Source organism: Phoxinus phoxinus, assembly GCF_949152265.1.
Source record: "Phoxinus phoxinus genome assembly, chromosome: 3".
NCBI lineage: Eukaryota > Metazoa > Chordata > Actinopteri > Cypriniformes > Leuciscidae > Phoxinus > Phoxinus phoxinus.
The window spans coordinates 22,817,160-22,841,160 of record NC_136878.1 but is presented as its reverse complement, the minus strand read 5'-3'; the positions used below and the strand labels follow the sequence as shown (position 1 = coordinate 22,841,160).

General features: G+C 38.7%; 2 long non-coding RNA genes across 3 annotated transcripts in view; one reads left to right on the top strand and one right to left on the bottom strand.

Moving 5' to 3' along the window:
• LOC306996212 overlaps positions 1 to 24,001 on the top strand; it is a 1,114,438-nt gene that overhangs the window by 787,463 nt on the left and 302,974 nt on the right. The window lies entirely within an intron of this gene.
• On the bottom strand, positions 1,173 to 23,001 carry LOC306996021. Of its 2 annotated transcripts, none has more exons than XR_013796980.1 (3): positions 22,886 to 23,001; positions 16,302 to 16,383; positions 1,173 to 1,443 (listed from the first exon to the last, which is right to left on the bottom strand). It is a non-coding gene; the product is annotated as an uncharacterized lncRNA (long non-coding RNA). The 2 variants fall into 2 exon arrangements; XR_013796981.1 differs by lacking the exon at positions 22,886 to 23,001 and adding an exon at positions 17,435 to 17,545.

The window sequence follows — 24,001 nt, the reverse complement described above, 5'->3', positions numbered from 1 at the left end:
ATCCAAATGCACTGAATTTTAAGTCAGAGGTTGAAAAACACTGTCTATGTTCTTAGGCAAGGCCGTGTCTGGGTCTCCAAAGCATTTTCTCAATTTATATTCACAGACAATTTCTTACCAACATGCCCTGCATAAATATACAGGCCAGTAGATAACTCTTATAATAACTTTGAATAATAACTCATTAACGTGATAAGTAATTGATGTACATTCAGACACGACTTTAGGGTTGCATAATATATAATCACCATATCAGTATTAGAGCCTGTTTAATTTATAGGTAACTGTCGATATTGGATATTTAATGTTGGCCATTTATCAATTATTGGCACTCAAAATTAAAATTATTATTGGTTTAATGGCATTAGTCAAAATTTTAATATCATGCATCTCTGATACTACATGCATAAATATTTTTTTTCTGATTATTATTTTAATGTAAATTAGATGTTTAATATCTGTTAAAATATGAATGCAAGTTATAATAACATTTTTCTGGCACATGACAATATGAACAAATACCTGTAGCAAAAAGTACAAAGACTAATACCACTAAGAAAACTAATTAAACAGAGCAAATACCGCAAAACTATACAACTTGGCAGAACTTTGCCATACTGTAAATTAAAAGTAAGTACAGTCACCTTGCAGCAACCTGCCTTGCTCAAGGGCAGTTTTGATCTCACCAAGTCTGGTTCACGACTTTCCTGAAATTAAATCTCCTCCCTTTGCGTTAATACACCAGATCATTAACCATCCGGCCATGATCTGAGCAGAGACTTAGGAGACTTTGAGGAAGAACTATGTGGGCACTCTGCTGGAAGAATAAAAACACACTGGAGGAAATTTGATTTATCTAATCTTTTATGGTGATCAGTCAGTCTGAAGGGAAGCAGAGAGTCAAACATTTTGGTTGGTACAGTTTTGCACCCAAGATTTATTGATTCTTCACTTTCAGCGTACATTTAAGCCTCTGAGAAATGTGTTCCTTCGAGTTATTTGAGCCAAGCGAATTATAAAGCAAAACATGAAAACAAACTTGAGGTTGCCTTTTGTGAAAACATGTGTTCACTACAGTCATGAAAAGTATGTTTATATATTACTATGGGTTTAACGTGTGCACCAGATCATTTGCCAGCTATACCATTGATATGCTGCACGCATCTTTAAATATTATTGTGTTTTATTAAAAATGTATCATGAGCCAGATGTTCAAATTAAGAACATAGCCACATTAAATCTATAGATTTCAGACTACAGACTCTATTAAGTATTATGTTGTGTGAATAAAATGACAGGTTATTTTAAGGTGTTATCTGAGTTTACATATATTCAAATCGATGTTTCCCTGGCCCGTCCTTAACACAGAGAGACCACGAAGAGTACTTAGTCCCAGTAGACCCAACATCATCTGGGTCAAAGACTGAGTGGAAAACATGTGTTCTGAAGAGAAACACAGAAAGAGAGAGAAATGATGTTCAGATGTGAGCATACAAACCACTCACTGTGAGAGGACATACAGATATAGATCAGAAGAAACTCAATCTGAAATGAACGTATTGAATTACATAAGAGATCTAAGAGACATATTTTGTTACCCCCACAGCAACAAACTCTCTCTTTCTTACACACACACACTTGCACACACAAAATAGTCAATTCAGCAGTCAATAGTATACACTAGCACTGGGACCATTAAGAGTTGTGTTATGGATTGTCGGACAGTGATTTTAGAGCTTTTTAAAACAATCGTAACTATATAATTCAACAATACACAAACTTACTTTAGACTGATAATCACACACACACACACACACACACACACACACACACACACACACACACACACACACACACACACACACACACACACACACACACACACACTTTCTCATCAATATTATCTTGCAATTTCATCTGTCAGACTATAATAACCTGAAATATAACAATTACAGTCTAAACTGCCACCTCCTCGGCTCGGATGAGAAAACTAAAATTCACACTTAATATTCAGCACAGGTAATACGTGTGGTGCATTCCTCTTGAGGAATCTGCTCTTGTGTTTGTTTTTTAAGAACGTTAATGGCCTGTGTGGATCTGATGGAGGAAGAGAAGGGGTCTTGAAGAAATTAAGCAGCAAAAAGCTGCAGGCCGAAATATGACAGACGACGATATACATACCAACACACACGCATAGGTGCACCTACTGAGCTTCAGTAAAGTTCAAGCATTTAAACGGCACTGAAAACACACACAAATATGCGCCGTTGCAGGTTTTCTCATCTATTTTTCATATCGACAGAAAAAGCGCACAAAGGGAGGAGGGGAGGTGTGAAAAAGCTGTAAAAGTGGCGGCGGGTTGAACTCTCCTGTGTACGTTCTACTACGGCAACCATTTTCGCATGTATTTTAACGCTGAAAATTGATCACTGGGGACTACAATGTGTTGAAGCACGGGCCTCCTGACCACATACACAACATACAAATATGTTCAATAAATGTTGAATATTTAAAATAACAGAAAATTGCAGTTGGACTACTGTTAACTAATTAATATTCACAGTCATCAACAGATACCATATGAATGCTGATAATGCATTATGGTTTATTATTATTATTATTTTCTTACATATTAAAGTTCTGACTATTTGAACTACTTTTTAATTTTGTACTAGATATAAAAAATATTATAGCTGCAGTATTAAAAATACATGATGGTCTGATTCTATAGCTATAGGAATGATTCTCACATCAATTATGGAAATAGGATTCTTAAGTAATGTGTTTTGAGTTAGGAGAGACCTAAATATTTTGGAATTGAAATGAGTTTTAAATTGTAAAATATAAAGTCTTTTGTGCAAAATCCGTTCAAACAATCAACAAATAAAAAGTACATCATTTACAGATGAAGGACTCACTAAACAGCCCTCTGTGTTCATGGGTGCGGGGCTTTGTAGATGAGCGCATATTGTCCCTTTAAGAGCACAACTAGGTCGGCGGTCGCTGTGGCGTCGGCTGTGTCTGCGAGGCTAGTGATCTGATTGGTTGTGATTTGTGGGAGAGCTGATCTGATTGGTGGTGATGAGGTCTGTTTCACAAGGCCTGGCTCATGTGGGCCAGGTGTCAGAAAGCATCGTTTCCACGCCAACGCATTACAATGAGACTGGAACAAAAGGCCTGACGGGGCAACCTAGAGCGGGGTGGGGATGAGCGCTGGGGGGGACCGAGTGAGTGAATGGAGTTTAACTCCAGACTTGCCTGACATAACTCTGAAAATGCAGATTAACCTCCGCTTTCGAAAGTGGAGCAGAAACAGAAGAGGTCAAACTAACCTCACCTTGAAACCAGACAAAACAACCAAGAATCACCTATACATGCTTCTGATCATAACACACAGCAAACATACATTTAAAATATTTTACACAAGCACGCCTTAAAGTCACAAACAAACACCCAGGCCCAAAACCCATATAAAATAAGAGTAAAAAAAAAAACATCCTATGAAAATTCAAGCCCTAACAAAAACAAAAATTTTCACACAGATCACACTGCCCCTCTTTAACTTATAAGACATTTAGGCTTTGTGTCTGCACTTCATGTGGAGTACAAAGATGTCAGATAAGTCTTAACCATGAGGACCATTTCAGCCCATTATCACATTGAAACATTCTCGCACTGCCCCCTTATGGTTCATTCCACACTGCAAGGTACATGGTATCCTTCTACAACAGATAAGAGAGCGTTCCCTGAGTTGACATGTCCTTTAGAAATCTCAGATCCCATCCATAGTGAATGGGATAGTCAGCTCATGTATGGAAAGACAGCGTAGGTGTAAGTGACAAGTGTCATTATCACTTAAGAGTGATGCCATTGAGAGAGTGGTTTATTTACTGTACAGTGATCATGCAAAAGATCAATATGTGTGTGTGTGGTTGTGTGCATTCATAGAGAGGACAGTCTAATTATCTAATCGTTTCTGTTGAACGATCGTTCATCCCCAGCGTGGCATTTGGAAGACAGGCATCAGAAACTCATTTTAATGCCTATTATTAGTGCACACAATACTGAGAGTAGGAGTGCAGAAGTGAGGAAGGGAGAATGGTGGGCGGCTATGTGAATGTCAGATTCTCCTTTATTAACGCTGGAATTTTGTAAATCTAATTGAATGTTTTCTCAGGTTGGGCTGTGGCACTTAACTCACTCGGCATGAAAACACACTCACATGTTGGGTTTTCATATTTTATGGGGACATTCCATAGAAATAATTATTTTTATACTTTTTATATTTTAAATAAAACATATTATACATTTTATATATTAAAAATATCCCCACAAGGTCAAATATTTCTGGTATTGCCATATTATGGTAACTTTGACTTTGTTTAATTTTATTTTTATGCTGTTGATTTGTCTTTTTTATATATACAAAGGAGGACATTATCAAAAAGTAGGCACACACACACACGCAACCACTGCCAGTAGCAATAGTAACAGAAACACTGACTGCAATTTAAGATTAACAAAAAATCATAACACTAATTTAACAGTAAGGTATAATAGAAATAGTAAGGGATGTTCACCCAAAAAAATTCTGAAAATTCTGTCATCATTTATTCAGCCTCATGCCATTATAAACCTGTATGGTTAGAAGATCTGAACTATACATTTAATAAAAACTATGATTTATGATATCAGGGGTGGTATGAGAGATTTTTTCTTTAATAAATTGGTATCAGTCAACATTGAATATTTAATTGTATATACTCATTTACTCTATTTTTTACATTTAGATTACATTTGCTGTCATCTAACAGTTAAAGTTAATCTTCTAAAAACACTAATTACTAACAGTGTTAAACAATCTAAATGTCAAAATTAATATCAATTTTTCAGAACATTATAATGTGATACAAAAATTCGTTTCCTTTCATGCAATGTGTAATGTAGCTGTCTGTGAATGTAAACGATCTGCAAACGTGTGAAGCTGAAAGCACACAATAAATAAAGTTATTGTTTCTCAAAAGAAAGAACCTCTGATCCGCCAAAACGAGTCGCCAGTAATTTGAACCCCACTTCTGTGATGGGTACACGTCACTGGGTAACATATTTGCCTAATGGCAGCCTATGTTCCACATTTCCGCTCGCAAACAACTTAACCCGCCCTCAAACACTATAGCTTTTTCGTGTGGTTAACATCATGTCAAGAAGACGCTGGGCCCTATCTTGCACCCAGCGCAATTGACTTTGTACACTGTACATTCCTGTACACTGTACAATGTATCATTCCTATTTTGCACCCGCGCACAGCGGACTTTTTCCTCCACAGACGCATGTCGGTAAATTAGGGAATGCACTTGCGCTCCCGGGGGCGGTTCAGCGAAAAGAGGAGGTGTGTTCCGGCGCAAACGTTCCCTGGTGCTATTTTGCAGTTTCAGAAAACAATTCCGCCACTGACCAGGAAAAACCTAGTCTAAAGACAGTGGCGCGTTGCGCGTTAGTCATATATGCTATTTTAAGGGCGCATGCTTGGCCATTATGTACCGTGTGAACAACGCACATACACTTTGATTCTCTAATCCAAACAGAGGCAGCAGTTTTAATTTTTGCAAATCATACATTATTACAAGGAAACATATTAACACACGAGGGAAATCATTGTTGTGTCCATGAAGATGTGAAAAAAAGAGGCATAAATCTAGCTTACACATTTACCCAAATGATTATACGCCTGTTTAACCGAAGCTAATTTGGGCGGGTTGCTCCTGGCGTGCGCCTGGCAAATCCGCCGTTATAATAGCAATCCGCCATGGAACAAGCGTGCCTGCTCTTAAAGGAAATGTGATGTGACGCTCTGATTGGTTTAAACCCCACACCTATGAATAATGAAGCTACTTCAGACCAACCCATTTTAGATTTGCTTCGAGCGCAAGAGTAATTTATCCCGCCTGTATAATAGCAACAGCTCCCGGGATCCGCCCACAAAGTTACTTGCGTTTCGCATTTGATACTTGCGTTTCAGATAGTTAAAAAAGGGCCCGCTATGTCCTATGCTGTGGAAGTAAACTTGTTTTATTTTCACTTTCAAATGTTGAGGCTGCGAAGAATCAGTGGTTAATATAATTTTTTCAACAATACCACAGCAGTACAATCCCAATCTTTCGTTGTGTTCCCGTCATTTTACTGATTACTGCTTCTCAAATCTCGAGGAGTTCAATGCGGGATTTGCAAAACGGTTGCTCTTGAAAGATGGGTAGGCACCCATTTTATTTGGACCAGCTTGCTCCTCTGAATAACAACCTGTAAGTATGATTAATTATTGATGTACAGTTTCTACCTGGTGTTCAAAATAAGTAGTTTTGTGTTTTATATTGTGTAGCTAACCGGCTAACTCACGTTATTACTGTCTTCTGCTAATCCGCTTTGGCACCTCACCACTGATACCTAAAATTTTGTCCATTAATGTAGATTGCCAATTGTCCTTACTACTTTGAGTAATTATAAAGGATGGAGAAAGATTTGTTTTACAAACTTTAATGTTACATCAGTCATTCACGTTAGTGCTCGACTAACATATGTGCTGGTATTGATATAGTTAATACAGTTACCACATGTGCAGTGCTGTGCATGTGCTCCTGCTGGAGTCGTCCTTGCGATGGCGGTTCGGGTTGAATAACTTCTTCCAATGTTTCATCATCAGACTTGCGCTCGGATTGATATGGTAAAATCGACGCCATCGTTCCTGTCTTTAGTTTACAGTGTGCAATCGCTGACCTTTTAGGAAGCCTCCAGAGCTGAAGTTCAGTTATTGTAATGGCCGTTTCGTTTCCGACAGGAGCTGCAAGCGGTAGACCAATAACAACAGACTGGGCCATCTGTCCAATCAGAGCACAGTAGCTTGCGGAAAGGAGGGACGAGTCGTTTGAGAATCATTGAAAAATGTGGTGATGTACAATATATATTATGAGAAAATTAAAGTGTTTTTTTTCTTTTTTTTCTTTTGGTGAATGTAAACCTGTTGTGGGAGACATTTGGGAACCTTTAAAATAGCATAATAGGGACATTTAACATTTATAACAATTGATTTGGGTTTTTCGTGTTATATTTTACATTTATTTTGTCTAAATATTATACATTTTAATATCGGCCATAACATGGAAAGAATGATCAAATGACAATAATTCTGTCATGACAACTCTCAAAGAGATTGTAATGGTAATGGTAATGGATGTGGCAAATTGCGATGTTAATGTATTTGGCCTTTGCGGAATAGATCTGCTGCTGCAGAGCAAGTACCGAGACTTGCTACTGCCAATACATTCAAAGACATTTCTGTGAGCATGTAAGACATGCTGCTCCTGCTACACATGTAACATACATAAAATAATCCCCTTAGCAGATCTATACAGGTGAAGCTAGGGAAGGTGGAGGGTTTCTGATGTGTGCTGCAGACTGCTAACAGCTGTTCAGTTATATTCAGATCATGGACTTTTAGTATCACGCCAGAACTTGGTATTTAGATTTTTGTATTATTGGTGCATAATACCAGTAACAAAAAACACTGATTAACACTATTAACGAAAACTGTAACATGAACACTACACAAACCCTCCCCCAACCCACAAACCACTTTCTCCCCTCAGTAATATCAGTGTAACATTTTCAGATCAGTTACAGCTTATTTGACATCCAATCCTGCATTGATTTGCTCATATATGCATGGATATATGCATTGATTTTTTTCATCTGTTCATCTCAGCTCACATGTCAGGAATAGAAGCTCAATGAATCTGATCATGATTTAGTGCGCTGGGAAGATTCCCATCTCCCAGAACAGTGGAAGATCTAGTATTCATATTGAACAGAAACTTTCAAAGCACTTGAGTTCTTTATTTTAAGCAGTTCAAAAAAGTTTTAGCTCTGGAAAAACTGTCTCTCAGGAGTAATTCTTCAGTTTGAAATACAAAACTAACACCACTTAACTACAGTGGTTTGCTACTTATTCAGGGAGGATCTGAGTTTTTAACCTTTATTTAAACCCGGTATTAATCTTTTTGAAAACAGTTTAATTTCTCAGGAATAATGAAAGATCTCTAGCAGAATAAACAAATAAACCAATCCTCATATATGCCAGTGGCTGTTTTTCTTCATAAGCAAGAGCATGAAAACAGTCCTGAATGGTGAGCTCTTTCTTCTTGAAGCAAATTAAGAGTTTCTTATCCACGGATGCTTAAGTACCAAATATAAACTGAGACGGATTCAGCAACAACACTATTTTGCTGCCTTTTGTGACTGTTTTTTTTATAATAAAAAATAGCCTTTTGATTGAGATATGAGACATTCAGGTTTTACGTTTCGGCCCACGTTTCAATGCATAATTAACACAAGGTTAAAAATACTTTAAGATTGTGAAATGACCTCTCGCATTCCAGATCATCAGATCAATTCACAAAAATGCATGTGTGTGTTGATTTGGACAGTCATCTGATTGTTGAATCCATGGGATATTACCGGGGAGGGGGAAACCGATGATCATTCAATTAAATGCGCTGGTTATCGTTTGTATACGCGCATGTGTGTGTATGAAATGGGAATCGGAAGGAGTGTGTGTACGTGTGTGTGAATAATTATATCATGGCTGGATGCCTGTTCACTCACTGTGCAGTCAATGATGAGCTGATTAACAAGGATTTTAATTATTCACCAAAACAAGGTGCCCTTTCACACACACACTGAAACACCACAGTAGCAGACAGACGGTGGCATCCTGTGGCGCCATGGTTCTCTGCAGGCACTGAGATGTTCATTGTGCCGACCATCTTATGTCTAAATGTATCAAATCACTGCAAGCAAACACAACATACTCTATGCATGCACACATCACACACACAACTAAACGCACATGCACGCATGCACCAAAGAGCAAGCGAACACAGCTGGCAAATCCTCTGGTGTAACATCTGATGTAATTCAATTTTAGATGGGCTGCTGTATAACTTCTGAATATCTAAACGAACAATTCGCTCTCTTGACTTCCATCTGGGGAGTGTTCAGTAGAGATGGACTGGAGCAAATTTGTTTGTGACAGAAAACCAAATGAAATGAGCTTTGCTGAACGCTTGACTGCACATCATGACACTACAGAGGCTAAAATCATGATCTGGTGAAGATGTCAGCAGACAAATTTTTGAGTCCACTAGTAGAGAGACAGCAAATACTTAGACGGTATTCTGGTAGTGGTGGGTTTTATTAAATGAGGTCTCGCTGAGCTCATCTATTATAAAAGATGTACAAGTTTAAATGTGACTGAAGAGCTTCCAAAAGTTTTGGTGTGTCCTATTCTGAGGCTGTTTTTTTTTCTATATACATTTATATACTTGCTGCTTTCCACAGCTTTTGTAACCGTCTGAAACTGGGTGGGTGACAGTTCAATTCATGTATAGATTACTAACCTAATTTAAACCTATTTAGATCAAATTAATCTTTTTTTGGGTGAGCAGTGTTGATGGGGTTCCCACTAAAAACAATGAAGCGAAAAAGTAAATTTGCTGGAGAATTCTCGGAATTCATTCAATCAAAGTAGAAGAGTGAGATTGTATCATGCAATTTACAATGTCTTAATGAATTAATCTTATTAAACCTGATTTTTATATAAAATTCATATAAAATAACTTTTGAACCCTTTGTTATAGAAAAATTACATTTAGTTCACCTGAATACCTGATTCACTGATCACATTCAACATCTTACATTAAAACTTCCCCCTTTGCAGTATGGCCATTTTGAAAAGGCTCATTTGTAGCTGCTACTCCTTCAAATTTGACCAAGTTTTACGAAAATTGTCTAAGATGATCTTCAGACCGAGTCACCTTTGGCTAAGCCCCGACCCCCTTAGTTACTGTTGCTACGTCTGTCAACTTCATCTGGGCTCTGGTTTGGTATCAACATGGCTTATGCTGTGACAGATCTTCCTGCTGAAATTGTATCAAACTTTTATAAAGCAGCAAATAAACTGTCCGATAGAAGTAGGCTAGGCAAAAGGGGCTGCAATATGCGTTCGAAGGCTATATTGAAGAAATACAAGGTGAAACGCAAGCAACAACAAGGCATCCAAATAGAGGCAAAAGCATATGGTCATAGTCAAAAAATGAACCACCGCATATCCTACTAATCGAGACGGAGGCTGGGACTAACAATATCAAGGAGCAACACTGTTCATGCAAAGCTGGGTAGGTCTCCATTCACTTCTATAATCGTTATTACAAAGCAAACGGACTACGCGAGTATAAAGTTGTATTTATTAGCACTGTGTGCTATCAACAATTGGGGTAGAGAACCGAAATCCTAACCTAAAACAGCATAAAACTGTCTAACTAGTATAAATTCACAGTAAGGTTAAAAGCTAAATTTATCTTAGAGCACACAAAAGTGTGCTTGTTGATCCTTGAAGGGGTTTCGATGACTGAGAGGACGTCCACACAGTTTTATCCAAAAACGACACTTGTCAGGATTTGACTTCGGTTTTGGGAAGGGAAAAAAACGGACACCCCCTCCAACCTCTCTGGGAAACGCGTATCTGTGATACAAATGCCCCAGGCACAACGTTTAACCATATTTTTGATAAAACTACGACGGCCTGCCGAGACCAAAAATATGAGATGCCTGTGTTTAAGTCAATGGAGCGCTGTGAAAAAGTGTCGGACCTCTGTGGGAGCTCGTTCTTGGCTACGCTGTGATTGGTCAATTTTTGCTTTTGGTTATACCTAGGATATCTAAGTCCACCAAAGGAGGGAGAGCATTCTCACATTTAGCTCCAAAACTCTGGAATAGCCTTCCTGATACTGTTCGTTGCTCAGACTCGCTCTCCCAGTTCAAAACTAGATTAAAGACGCATCTCTTTAACCAGGCATTCATATAAATGTTTTAATCTTAATCCGGCCTCTAGTTCAGAACCGCCAGAGGAGAACTGGCCCCCGACTGAGCCTGGGTTCTCCCAAGGTTTTTTTTTCTCCATTAGGTCACCTGATGGAGTTTTATGTCACCATTGGGTCACCTGATGGAGTTTTTCGTTTCCTTGCCACTGTTGCCTTTGGCTTGCTCAGTTGGGGATATTCAATTTAATGAATCAATCAATATTACTATTGATTAGCATTACCAAACATGGACGTTTTATTATTATTTTATTTTAATACTGTGAAGCTGCTTTGAGACAATCTGTATTGTGAAAAGCGCTATACAAATATTCTTGACTTGACTTGACTTGACTTGGTCAATCTACATTCTAGGGTGTGGCTTAGCCAAAGGCGAATTGGTTAGTATGCTAACTAATGATTTAATGTGCTAATTCTCACACTGAAAGCTCTCCCCGCCAGCTTCGTGCACCAACTGAGTGGCGCACTGTTAAAGCTACACTGTGTAATTTTTTAAGTTGATTCTTAGCAAAAACCACTTTGTTCTTTCAAAATGATATGTGCTCATTAATGTATAATTACTTCTACCAACTAATCAAGTATTCTCGTAAGCGTAGAATCTGCCATTTATAATACACCGTAGGAGTTAAAACGCCCTCGGAATGGGAGAGGCTAGAAAGTAATTTTAGAAACAATTTCACCGCTAGATGGGAGTAATTCCTACACAGTGTAGCTTTAAGCAACAAGCCCCGAACTTTTCAGGTCGTGGGTTTGAATCAGGTGTGGAGCGTGCCCAGACCGCAAGAGGTACTGTGGCCAGAAATGGTGCTTCTGTTCAAAACATTATGACTTTCTGATAATGATTTAATATGAACTAATTAAATATAACATGCAGTGAATTTATTTACTAAATCTTCATTTTGAGCTTATTCTCTCCTGAACTATTGAATGCATGTATTCCAAGTAGTGCATGGTGATGATAGGTGATAAGTAGTCTCACGTAGCCAGACCTTCAGACTGACGGCTGAAGGTCTGGAATTCATAGCAGCTTTCTTTGGCCAAGGCCTGCCCATAAGGCCGTTTGACCGACATGTCAAACAACCAATTACAGTTAGTTTCGTTCAGCGTCACGTTTCGGGGCGTGGAAATGTCCCCACAACAGACCGGCGTGCAATAAGTCTCCACTAAGTGCCTCAAACAAAACTCCTGGACATCTCTTAAAGAGTCTATGCCGCGAACCTCGCATACTTTTGAGAATCCTACGTTTAGCTGATCTTGATAAATGCTCATTGTCACTCATGTAAACACAACAGTTTTTCTTCCGCAATCACACGTCTTTGCTTTGTTTCCCGGCGCCCCCCGGGAATCACTCGCGCCCCCCGGAAATCCGATAAAATTCAACCAATCAGATGACGACTTCGACATTCCTGAAGTGTTTCCAGTTAAGTGTACCATATGCATCAGACGTTTAGCCAACGTTCCGTGGGCGTGACGTCTGAGGCTGAGACTAGGTGATAAGTGACAGGCACCTAAACCGAAGATTGTGGTTTCTATTCCTGCGTGGTGCAATTTTATAAAAGTGTGTGCAATGTTGTGTTACTCCGATTCCTTTATTATCCAGGTATGCTTTTTCCTCTTGGATTAGAAAAATAATAAATGTTTTATTTTGAAAAAAAAAATCTTAATTCTAATCAGAACTTTCATTAATTTTCAGTTCATCCTCACCTTTACTTCTGAACCTCGTGTCCTCTAAGTGGCGCATACTAATTGTACCAATGTTACTTCCTCTTAGATTAGAAATCTTTTTCCAGTCATTTTGTTCATTCTTTTCTGTACTTCTGAACTTATCTGTTCTTCATGTACATTCTATTTATTTCTTGTCTTTTTGTTCTTTTGGCTCTGCTATCGCTGCCCGTTCGAGGCTTGGCCACGTGTCGCTGTTTGCGGCTATATTAAAAAAATTAAATTGTCATTAAAATTTAATTTTTTACATGTCAGCATTACAATTCAAGTGAAAAGACTGATCATTGTATTAAAATTAGCTGATTGGATAATTATGATTAGCTCAATCATAAATATACTTAAATTATGAGACCTAAATAGTAATTGATTTTTCATTGTTTAAAACACAATATAAATTAAATAAATATGGAAATTTTGATCAAAATGATATTTAGTAATTGTGTCACTAGTTGGGGTGAGCACTGAGTGGACCAAGCTCATAATTAGGTGGGACCACCCTGGCCCAGATCTAATTGCAATGGATGGTATTGTTGTCTGAAACATGGAGGGTAAAAAAGATGGGCTGAAGCAGAGTAACCAGGCATGTCTGCTAGCATGAGTCATTCAATGAAAGAAGACACAAGGAACACAGAATAGAGCTGGTTCTTCATTTGTTATACTGTACTGACTTCCCTGATCTTAATGCCAGAAAGAGCTCGAGGCTTTAGGTCTGAGGACGGCAGACTCACAGATTAGTCAAGACGTTCAGGCAAATACTAAAACAGATGTTAAAGTGCAGGGTTTCCAGAAAAGGTGGCCCATGGCCTGTATCAGGACAAAGTCAAACTGCTTGCTCCTTCCCAACATTTAGGTCTAGCATAAGTATGTTGACTACAACTAAAACTAGCAGGCTACTGTCTATTGACTGTGTAGACTCCACGACTAGTTTGTTGACTAATTACAGTTTATTATCACATTATCACTTTCTTTCCTTAATTGTTGCAAACTTACTTCTTTCGAATGAAAATAAGAAGCCATATGGCTTACCATAAAAAATTGGCACACATGTAGAAAATTTTACATATTGATAAAAATTACTTATATTTTTTATACATTATAAAGGTAATTTATTGATGGCAAAGTTGAATTTTCAGCAGCTATTAATCCTGTTATTTTAAAAGAGCAGCTTGTACATTCTCAAAAACATCTTCAACAGAAGTGAATTCTTAAAGGGTTTTGAATAACAAAAAGGTGAGCACATAATGATAGAATTTTCTGTTTAGGGTGAACTATCACCAAAAAAAAAAAAAAACTAATTTTTCCTTGGAAAAGGAGCTCTGTGTGTGGACAACACAAGGGTCTGTTAAGGAGACTAACTGCTGCACTCCCAGCTCTAAAACCATTTCACTGCATTATTGATAAAGCATTGTAGTGTGCCAAACGGAGTGAGAAAATAAAAGACACCATGGATATCGTGACATGGCTCATAACATTTCCAGCCCATCACTTCTCTACTTCTCTTCTGAGCCTTACTGTAGAAAATGCAACAGATTACAACCTTATGCTGCATAACAATGCGTGCTGGCCTAAGGGCCAAATTTTAGAGAAAGTGTGTGAACTTAAGAAAGACCTTTGTTCTTTTTAGGCAGCCTACTGAGCAAAAGCCATAATTCTTTCTCAGTAATTCATCACTCTCATCTCAATCTCAATGTGAATGTCTCATCTCAATCATCTTAAATAGCAATTGGAAGGCAAGAACCAAAACGTTTGGAGCTAATGAAGCTTTCCACTTCCATCTCACCGTTCCTCAAAAAGTAGAGCATGCTGCTAGAGAACATGGGTTCAGTTCCCAAATTGTATTCCTTGGATGCAATTTAAGTCAATTTGGATACAAGGATCTGCCAAATATAAAAGTAAATTAAAACTGGCTCTGTCAGAATCAGATCCAGAAAGACAAAAGTCATGTGAGCAATGAAACAAAAAATAACAAAACACAGGATGCATGCTAATGCATATGTTCATGACAAGACTGACAGACAATTTCAAGGAGCATCAATCTCTTAAGTGAAATCCTCTGGTCTCAGCAAACAGATGTTTTCCATTTCCACAAATGGCCTGTAGACTGGTGAGGCCAAAAGGCCTTGAGGAAACATCTCTTCTGCTGGAGAATTCTTGGAATTCATTAAACTAAAGCAGAGGAGTGAGACTGTATGCAACTTTCACTACCCTTCAACAAAGAAGCGGTCACACGGGTGTTTTGCATGGGGCTGGGGCTAAGAGGGTCTTCTTGGCCTGCTGCCCTCATCCATTCATTAGACATTATGAAGCTTTTCCCACTCTAAACTGATGCTTCAGGTACCAGTCACACTGTCCAGATCTCAACCATGCCAAAAACTCTAGATAATAAAAATGAATTATGCAACCAATGAGACCCTTGTTATAAAATTGGCACACTGCAAACCATAGAATTACCTGCTGGGTCACTGTTTCAACATTAATAACAATGTCCTCGAAGGCCAGATATAAAATGCAAGGCAACCCAGAGTTTCTTTGAGCATCAGGAGGTTTTATCACAGTTGCAAAACAGCCCAGAAAGGGAAAAGGGAATGAAAATGGCCTTTAACCTCACAACTGAGAGTAATGGAAATGTAGAAATTAAAGTTAAAGCTCCAATCTCCTCCTGAAGATCCAGAAAAAAGTCTGTTGGTGAATCTGACAATCATTGCTGTCAATCATGACGTCACACCCCGTTTTATAGCATCAAATAAATAAATAACTTATTTAAAAACCGAACACTTGAACTTACATCAGTGTGATACAAAAACTACCTAAAATGAAAGAAACGATCTTTGGAAAAAATTTAGGCTATTTAAAGTGACATTTTATTTTAGTTTTCAATAAAAATTTTCAATTTAGTTTGTCTCACGTCCCATTAGAACTTAAATCCTACATTATAATGTACAGTATGAAAAATGGACATTCATTCTGAGACTTGCTAAAAATTAAACTGTTAATAAATTATTAGTGTTTTTAAAGATGAACTTTAAGCAAGCTTTAGATGATGGCAAATGCAATCAAAATGCAAAAATAAGGATTAATGAGTATGCGCAATGAAATATCAAATAAATAAATAAAATGCTAATATCTTCTCATATGGTACCGGCCGTTATATTGCACATTGGATGGTTTAGAACATCCTACAAACAGCAAGTTCTGCTCTGATCTTAATCATTCAAGTTTTCTCATAGTGCTAGGACAATATTATTTTCACGATTCACAAAAAAAAAACAGATCCAGCTTACATCATCCATTTTTAGTATATCTCCTTCATTGTATTTCAGGAGGATTGATCTGCAGTGTCAGCAGTGACTCACATTTCATTCTCTCAAATGGGTAAAATATGATCAAAGGGAGGGAGAATATAATACGGCCAATAGAAGATACTCTACTGCATGGACAACAAAATCAATTGCAGTGTGATCTGAGCTAAAATTAAGTTCTGAAGAAGACAAAAACTGACAAGAAGATTGAAAAGAGGAGTTGATTACTTTTCATTTAATAGCTGCTTTCTGTCTAAAGTCCCTTACAATACCTCAATTGTCAGGACAGGCTCCAGGAGCAACGTTGGGTTAAGTGAGTAGCTTAAAAGCACAATGGTGTTGTCATCCATACCTGGGATCAAACGTGTGACCTTTCAGTTTCCAGCTTAGATCCTTAATTACTAGGCAAACCACAGAAGGCCTTTGAAAAGACTCTGAAACAAGGAAAAGCATTTATATATCAACTGGTTAAAACATTGTGTGACATTAAATCAGTTGAATATTGTAAGAATGCTCAGTCAGTAGGCTACTGTTGATCATTCCAACAGTGTGAGCTGCAGAGAAGCTGAAAATGTCATTGGTGAAGGTTACAGAGATGAAGATGTGGTGCTTCTTTTTTTTATCAGTGTGATCCTATACAAAGGAACATAAATCAGTTGTATTGACACATGGGACTTCTGATAGACTTAACATGAAAGCCTGATCATTACATCTGAGAGGAGGCGAGAGAGAGAGAGAGAGAGAGAGAGAGAGAGAGAGAGAGAGAGAGAGAGAGAGAGAGAGAGAGAGAGAGAGAGAGAGAGAGAGAGAGAGAGAGAGAGAGAGAGAGAGAGAGAGAGAGAGAGAGAGAGATGAAGGTGAACAGAAGGACTGGGAGATGGAATTCGATCTTAATAACATGAGAGACAATGAGAAATATGATCTAAAGGGCCTTCACAGAGTGTTCAGAAGTGTCATACAATAGCTTGTAATGACTAATGGTTTTAGGTTTTTTTCCCCAAATTCATTCAGAATAAAATGTCAAAATATTTCCCTTTTTTGTAATCAACCTATGCTAAGTTTATTTAATAAAAAATAAATAAGACAGATACTATCTTTAAAAAGACCCATTCCACATTAAATACTAGCAACTGTGGCCTCTTTTGTTGTCAGAACTTTAAACCACTAATAGTCCAAGGGGTTTTTAAAAGGATATTCAAGCCTAAAAAGGCCTTAATCATACAGGAAATGGAAGAGAGCAGTTACTCAAAAACAAACCTATTCAGGGCTTGACATAGTCACCCCTAGCCATTTTGGCAGGTTTAATTTTTTAATTTTTTTCAAATCTTTTAAAAAGCATCTGAAATAAGTCTTGTCAAATTTTTTTCGATACTGAAATATCTGAAAATCTTCTGCAGGAGACACAATAGCCTACCAGCTGCACGTTCTCGCTCTCTCATCTCACCAACAGCGCGATGGCAAACAAACTCGCGTCAACTTACTCACTCGTTTCATTTGCTCCGGTTGAATATTGTTGGTGTTACAAGGCTTGAATTTCCGCGAGGGACTGCGCATATTGAGCATAATTTTACTCATTCCCGTAAATTTTGTGCTCACACCCAAAGTGCGCGCACATAAAGGCAAGTGCATTGGCTATAAAATAGTATAATGGGTCCGTGCGTCAGGTCTTAAAGTGACAGCAGCCTAATATACCGGCTGCCAAATTATGAGATAAAATAAAAAAAAATATTATTTTTCCTATGGTATCGATGTCAAAGTTGTGGCCAGTGAAAATGCTGAGTAGCTAGTAACTTTGGAAAACCACTAGCCACAGTGGCTGGTGAGCAATTTATGTCAAGCCCTGATACATATGAATGGAGAATGTCCAAAAAAAATTTCATGTAAGTATCATAAAAGTAGTTCATATGACTCATGTGCTACATTCAGTCTTCCGAATCTGAAGGCCTTTTTGGGTGAGCTAATTATTTTAAAGAAAACCTAAAATACTGCATTGTGTAACCTCACCCTAAGGCCGTGTGTCCACCAAAGCGTTTTTAGCCAGCTGAAAACGCTAGGCGCTCTGCTGAAGACGCCAAACTGCGGCGCTTGAGAGCGTTTTGGCAGCGCAGTTTTTTTTCTTCAGTTGAGACGCATCGTTTGCTATGATACAGAATATCCGTTGGTCCGTGTGGTATTAGTCCCGCCCCTTAGTCCACTGTGATTGGACGGTTGGCTAAAAAGTGACAGTGATGAGCGCTGCGTTTTACCCAAAGTTGAACATTCTTCAACTCTCGGCGACCTGTAAAAAACGCTGAGCCCTCAACGCTTGAGCGTTAAATACTCGCTCAGCGCCTCGTTACGCTCCTGGCGTTCTAAAAACGCGGCGTTCCGATTGAAAACAATTGAAAAAACATGCCAGCCGTGTGAAAAAAATATTTGTTGTTTTCAATGGGAGCGCCATGTTTCTTAAAACGCCATGAGCGTAACGAGGCATTGAGCGTTTTTTTTTACGCTGAGAACTGTTGTATGTCTGTATTTATTTATGTAGCACCGTGGTCCTGCGAGGCACGACATTTCGTTCCACTAGATGCCCCCACATCTAGCGGAATGACAATAAATTTTAACTTGAACTTGAACTTGAACTTGAAGCGCTCTGCGTTTTTTACAGTTTGCCGAGAGTTGAAGAATGTTCAACTTTGGGTAAAATGCCACGCTCATCACTGTCACTTATTACCCCACTGACCAATCACAGTGGAGGAGCGGCGGGACAAAAACCACACCGACCAACTGTCACAACATTCTTTCTGTACAACGACAATCAACCAGCAGAGCTAACGAACAAAAACTGTGCTGCGGATATTCTGTATCATAGCAATGAAGCGTCTCAACTGAAAAAACGCTGCCAAAACGCTCTCAAGCGCCCACAGCTTAGGCCCTAAGGACTAAGGCCGTGTGTCCACCAAAGCGTTTTTAGCCAGCTGAAAACGCTAGGCGCTCTGCTGAAAACGCCTAGCTGTGGGCGCTTGAGAGCGTTTTGGCAGCGCAACGTTTTTTCAGTTGAGACGCTTTGTTGCTATGATACAGAATATCCGTTGGTCGGTGTGATATTAGTCCCGCCCCTCCTCCACTGTGATTGGACGGTTGGGTAAAAAGTGACAGTGACAAGCGTGGCGTTTTACCCAAAGTTGAACATTCTTCATCTCCAAACGCTAAAAAACGCCAAACGTTCAACGCTTCAGCGTGAAAAAGACACTCAGCGCCTCATTACGCGCATGGCGTTTTAAAAACGCGGCGCTCCCATTGAAAACAATTGAAAAAACACGCCAGCCGCGTGAAAAAACGCTTTGGTGGACACACGGCCTAAGAGAAACAATTTTGCTAAAAATACAGCTTATGAATCTCGGCCAAAACCAGACTTAAACCCCAAATAAAGAAAAACCTGTAAACTACAGCACACACCGTAGATGCCCTCAATTCAATCTAGTAGCACTAGAGAGCGTTAAGGCTGTCCCACACTAAAATATATTTAAAATCTTATTTTCAGATTTAAAAAAATGTGAGAGACCACAAACATGACGATAAATAAATAGATTTCACGGTTTTATAGTGTGTGGAGTGCAGTGATGTGACCAATACAGCACACCACACACTAATTCCATTCACAAACAACCAGAGTCCCGTCTGTGAACACGGGAAATCTCGCAAAATCTCACACGGTCAAACGTGACTTTAGAGAACAAACATAAACAAACATGTCGGACGACAGGCAAGAAGAAATGGCGCTTAGTGTATGGACTGCTTTTTACAGAAAATTTGCGGGCGAAAAAATAAAAAGGTTTGGATGAAGTCGTGGAGACGGAGTGAACATGGACTTTACAGCGCGAGCTGGAGGTGAATCTTCCGTCAGCTTGCTTTCTCTGCGGCCCTGACGTTCTTCCGAGCAGATTCGATCACTCTTAACACACCTGACCTCACCACAGGAAAATCTGATAAAATAATCTGTAGAACAATATAAGGACTTTGATTGTCGGAAGGGGAGCATTTGGCTCAAAATCGGCCCAATTATCTTGTAGTGTGTGGGTGCCTTTAAGCCTGGCTCAGACTACAGGAGTTTCAGGACGATTTATGCCCGATTTACCCCTCCCGACATTCAGAGAAAAAAAATCGTGACCAGGGCATTGTTCGGTTCTGATGTTAGGCCAGATAATCTGGTAATGCGAGGCGTTTACAGATCAAATCTTAAACCTCCCGATCTGCTCACGGATACATTGAGGCCGCCCCGGATTTTAGGATTCTAAATCGGGATGATTACTTCTTACGTCAGTACTTCCACAATATCCAATGAGAGACTTAAGCCTACAAGGAGATGAAAGTGACGGAACTTGTGAAATGGCTACCGCGAAACAACAAGCAGCTGTACGGGTCCTGTGGACAACGGAGATGGAGGGACGTCTGATCGAAATGTGGCAACAACACGGCTGTTTTATTCTTGCAACAAAGAATAAGAATTGATACCGCGACACAGTATCTAATTTTGTTAACATCTGGTTCCCTCGTGAGATCACGTGAGGTGCTAAATCTGGCATGATATTCTTAAGAATACCTTGTAGTGTGTGACGCGCCACAATTTTCAAATCTTGTAGTGTGTACAGGCTTGAGATTTGAAAGAAAAACATCTGTGAAGATTCCCTTTATGTGCATGATGCAACAAGATTTTGCAATCGGTTAAGATTTAAAAACTCCTCGTCTGAGCCCATCTTTAGACACAAAGGCAGAAATTTTACAAATCCATGAATACAAAGGATAATAATAATAATAATAATAATTCATTACATTTATATAGTGCTTTTCTCGGCACTCAAACCGCTTTACATGGAAGGGGGAAATCTCCTCAACCACCACCAATGTGCAGCATCCACCTGGATGATGCGACGGCAGCCATAGTGCGCCAGAACGCCACCACACACCAGCTTACTGGTGGAGAGGAGACAGTGATGAAGCCAATCAGTATGGGGATGATCAGGAGGCCATGATGGACAGAGGCCACTGGGCAAATTTGGCCAGGATGCCGGGGTTACATGGCAAAAACACAACGTTCAATCAAAGTGTATGCATGTCTCTGTGTGTGTGTGTGTGTGTGTGTGTGTGTGTGTGTGCGTGTGCGTGTGCGTGTGTGTGTGTGTGTGTGTGAGAGAGAGAGAGAGAGAGAGAGAGAGAGAGAGAGAGAGAGAGAGAGAGAGAGAGAGAGAGAGAGAGAGAGAGACATTAACATTTGTACACACTTCACCAATTTGTATTAGGCATGGTCTACCCTTAGCCAAGATGCCACCAGTCCAATAAACATGTTCAGCATATTCAAAGAACCTTGTCCTAGCAATTTTTCTTCTTCTAGATTTCCAGATATCGAGTTCTGCTGTACCAGACAAAAAGTTCAGTAGGGTCAACTTATTTTTCCTATATTTGCTGAATACTTTGGACCATACACTATAGATGTTTTAAAAAAAGAAAGCTTCACCAATTCCTGCAAACCATTGAGAAAGAAGAAAGAACTGATCATTTAACCGAGCACAATGTTCAAATAAATGAAAAACAGTTTCAGTGTCAGAAGAACTATAAGACAACCCACCCCTACAAAAAGATTAAGGTGCACCACGTACGGTTTATGGCTATCGAGTATCGACTCATGTACAATCCTCCACAAAGAGAGAGAAAGGGCTGCGCAATATATTGAATTTATCGAAATAGCGCAAATGTATATATCGCAATATGCATATCGCAACAGCTTGCAATAAATGGGGTCATGAACAAAATAATTTTTTTTTAGCTTTAATAAGTATCAGGATATATTTAATTCATACAGTGAAAACTAAGCAATGTTTTATATTTTATGATTCAGTATCTTTTATTAAATAAACCTAATGTAGGATAACCTGAAACTCTGTGGTTTACACTGACACTTCTTATGCTACAGTAAAACGCTGATGTTCACTTTCAGAAGTTATAAGGATGTTTTCTTGTCATAAAAAGAATGTGAAACACATGTAGGTTATATCATTTTAAATATATTTTAAAGATAATTTAAGTTTATTTTACACACTTTAAGCATTATCGTATCGCATATCGAATATCGCATTATTTAAGGAGTTATCGCATATCGCATTTTTCTTCAATATCGCACAGGCCTAGATGAAGATGAGATAGGATGGGTTTCCTGAAAATGGGAAAGAGGAGCATAGTCTGAGAGATGAGTGTGGTGAGATGAAAGGTCAACATTACTGCAAATGTCAGATAAACAAGGAATATTTTTAGAGGAGAGGTTCAGACGGACAGACAATCTGAAACGGAGACTATGATGCATTCATGCTGTTTTTGTTGATGCCACCGGTGCCAGCTATGATGTTTAGTAATTTGATGGGGAAGAACCTTGTAAAAGTAATTAAGTGTAATTTGAATACAGTAGTGTTTATGTGAGTGATATCCGTTTACGTACTGTACAAGATCAAGACTGTCTTCCCTGTTTATGAATGAAGGCAGCAGCAATCAGAGGATATTATTTCTCTCCTTTGGCTCATGTAGGCCTAATCAAGTTCAGTTATGAGAGAGAATGAAACTGAGAAACGAAAGGAGTAATGTTTATGACTTTCATCTTTCACACACATACAAGCTCAGAGGGATGCAGAGTTGCAGACTGGCTACTAAGCTTCCCTTCAAAAAGAGAGAAACATAGCCTAATCTTGATTGCTGCCACAACTGTAATGTCTCCTTTTATACGGATTGTCTGTCCTCTTGTCCCTTAGATACATTAACTGCCACTTACTCTGCCTCTGTATGTGTCCTGTTAAATTATTAGTATCTGCTAAATAAGGCATTTTGCGGTAAAAAATGAAAACAATTTCTCAAACACGACCAGAACAGAGCTTCTCCTTTTGAACCATATAATAAGAAATAAAACACTACCTGCACATGTTCCTTCAGATAAAGTATAGTATCCAAATGTTTACATGTGATTTTGTTTTTCTGAGTTTTCAGCAATATTTTGGCTCGTTTGTCCTGACGCTCTAACTGAAACCAACCTGTCACAGATTAAATAACGCTGCCATCTAGTGATCTGGAAAATGAACTACACCTATGGAGTTAGAATCATGACAAAACCTAACACACACACAAAACGTGTTTTACTCACACCCAACTATTCACAAACAAACTCAGTGTTGTTTGCAAATAGAAAATATCACTCACAAACTAATGCATTTTGTTCTGCAAATAAAAAACTTACCTTCAAACAAACACAGTATGTTTTACATATACAAAGAAACGTATTTTTTCAACATTGAGGTTCTAATATTTATTAAACTGTTGCTGATATATTGAACCCTATAGCCTAGTGGTCAGTGCACTGGTGTTAAGAAGTGTAGGGCTTTGGGTGACCCTAGTTCAAGTCCCAGTTTGTGATTTTTCTTGATCCTGTACTCTGCTATCACAATAAACAGCAAAAACTCCATTAAATTATTCCTTAAACTGATGCACTTATTTAAAGACCTTTCCTGTAGTTCAAACAGTAGAGCATTGTTCCTTGCAATGTCAAGGTCATAGGTTCGATTCCCAGGGAAAGCAGAATCTGAAAAGAATACAAAATGTGTACCATGAAATTCAATCTACGTCACTCTGGATCAAAAATCTACCAAACGCTTAAATGTAAACGATGATTCGATCCACAAACAAAATACTGTCAACCTTTATTCAAGCCACTACATCAACACCTCTCATAATGGGAACGGATTCCGACGTATGCTTTTTTGCCGTCGGATTCGTTTCCTTATGTATTTCTTACACGAGGAGGATCTTCTAATATCTATCAAAGTGCTGTTAATTTATAGGCCCCCACAGCCTCGTGGTCAGTGCACTGACTTCAAGAGTGGATGCTTTTTAGGTGACACAAGTTCAAGTCCCGGCATGCTTACTTTTTTGATCCCATATTTTCCTATCACAATAAAAGGCAAAAACTCTAAAATATATTTGTTTTACACTGGTGCCAGGTAAGCTCCGTCCCCACACAAAATAAAATATGCATTT